Source organism: Eptesicus fuscus, chromosome 7 (assembly GCF_027574615.1).
Source record: "Eptesicus fuscus isolate TK198812 chromosome 7, DD_ASM_mEF_20220401, whole genome shotgun sequence".
Lineage (NCBI taxonomy): Eukaryota > Metazoa > Chordata > Mammalia > Chiroptera > Vespertilionidae > Eptesicus > Eptesicus fuscus.
Genome location: NC_072479.1, coordinates 102428219 through 102430544, shown reverse-complemented (window position 1 = coordinate 102430544; position 2326 = coordinate 102428219).

Genomic DNA, 2326 nt, shown 5'->3' with positions numbered 1-2326 from the left:
TGCCTGGAGGAAGTGGCATTTGAGCTGAGACCTGAAGGGACCATGAAGCACTAGCCAGGGGAAAGGGAGAAAGGGAGCAGGGGAGGCGAGAGTGGGCCTGGTTGACAGGACACGGGGGCCAGGCTCAGGCCTTCGGGGCCAAGGAGGTATTCAAACAGGGTTGGGACAGAGAGCGAACCAGGTGCCCGACACAGGGAAGGGGCTGCCGTCGCCAGGGCCTGGGCCCCCGAGGTCAGGCCGGGCCATCAGAGCGTGGCTGATTCCATGGACTTGGCCTGACCGTGAGGGGACTGGTGGGCAGGCTGAAGCCGGGGCTGCCTGTGGCACAGGAGAGGAGGGAGCAAGCACAGAAGGAAGCAGAGCTAAGAGGCAGGGAAGGGCTGTGCCCTGAGTGTCAGCTGGAGCCCTGGACCCAACTGTACCTGAAGCCAGACCACCTCGGGGCCCTTTAGCTACTAAGTCACGTCCTTCTTATTTCTTTCTTTCTTCCCTCCCTTCCTTTCCTCGCTCTCGCCCTTTCCTTTATTCTTAAGCTCCTTTGAGCTTGTTTTTTATTTTATTTTTTTAATTTTTTGTCATTTGCAGCCGAGAGTCCTGATAATATCCATAACACGAATCCAGGAAACAGTGCCAAATAGAGTAGGTTATGATTCCCGTGTGACCCATCACCCAGGTCCAGCATCTTAGCTCCCGAACCAGAGCGTGAGAGCCAGGCCCTGCCTCCTCCCCAGCCCAGCAGACCCTGACCCATCCCCCCGCCATGAGGGGTCCCTGCCACGGGGCCCTTCTCCAGGTCCCAGACACCCCAGGCCCCAGCCTGGGCTTGATGGAGGACCCCACCTCCGGAGAACCCCCCAGCTCCACACCCACCTGCCGAGAGAGCAGCACGGACGCAGAGGCATTCTGAAATAGGCTGCTGGGTTTTATTCAGAACAACGCTGGCGGCAGCTGCCACGTGGTCTCTCTGTGCCCAGGCCATCTGGGCCAGCGGGGACCAGCGCCATCAGCAACTAGGAGGGAGGTTCATTCACACCATAGAAACTGTACAGCGACTGGGAGTGCAGTAGTCACAGCAGCAGAGCCAGGCTGAGGGCTTCCCGGAGGAGGTGGCCTCTGCCTCCTCCTCAGGCCCCAGCTCCACCCGGCCCCACCGGAAACACTGATTATTGCACAAAGACAAAAAGAGTATGTGTAGCGGCTTCTAAGACCCCAAGCCCTTACACAATGCAGCAAAGGGGGCCCTGGAGACAAGGCTCCAGGGAGAGGACCTGAAGGGGAGACGGCAGACGGACGGGCACTGTGCATACTGCGTCTTTTGGGGTGCTGCCTGGTGCAGGAGGGCGGGCGGCGGGAAGAGGCTTTGGCGGGGGTGGACCACACCCCTGGCTGGTCGTGGGTCCGTCTGCGCAGACACCAGGTGCCTGCCAGCCCCCACTCTGCAGAGCCTGCACACAGACAGCGTGGGGAGCTCCACCCCACGTCCCCGCTCGCCCCAGGGCCAGGCCTGTGGGGATGAGGGTAAGTTTGTGCTTTTGTGACGGACAGGCCAGGCCGTAGGATCAGGAAGGGCCCAGGGGCCATCACCTAACCCTCCCCACTGCAGCTCGTCCTGGCCAGCCAATCGCAGCTTCTGTCCCCCAGGCCTGGGAACAGCACTGGGCCGCCAGGAGCCAGACCGGCTCCCGTGACTCCCCAGGCGAAGCGTCTCTCCTCTAGGCTCAGCTAGTCCCACCCCGGCGCACGCTCTGCTCTCTGGTGCCACTTCCCTGGTGTGCACACCGCTCTGGGCCACCGTGCCCATTAAACGGGGTGACGCCTGCGCCCAGAAAGTAGAAGCTGCTGACCAGTGTCCATGCCGTCCCCTGGGGCCCAAGCCAACTCACCCACTTCACCCAGACAGAGCCCGCTGCCCTCCTCCAGGCTCCGGCACACGGGTCCCTCGAGGAACATGCTGAGTAATGTGTGTGCTGCTCCCTCTAACTTCGACTGCTGGGAGCCCCCCCAGTGTGGGTGGGGAGGGCGCGCAGAGCCAGACAGGCCTGCCTGCCCCTCTCCTGCCCCAAAATGAACCGATCAGCACAGCAAGGGAGGCGGCCCCAGGTGCTCTGGAGCAGCAGCTTCGGGCTTGTGCCAGGCCACCCCCTGCAGGGATGGGCCACCCAGGGGCAGGACAAGACCAAGAGGGAGAGCCCGGCTAGCCCCTCACCCTGGAGGCTGCCGTCCTGTACGCTCACCGAGGCCGACCATCCACACTTCGGGTAAGGAGAGCGCGCTCCGGCGGTGCAGGGCCCAGTCCAGGTCTGCCTGCCTCGCCGGCCCGGCTCCA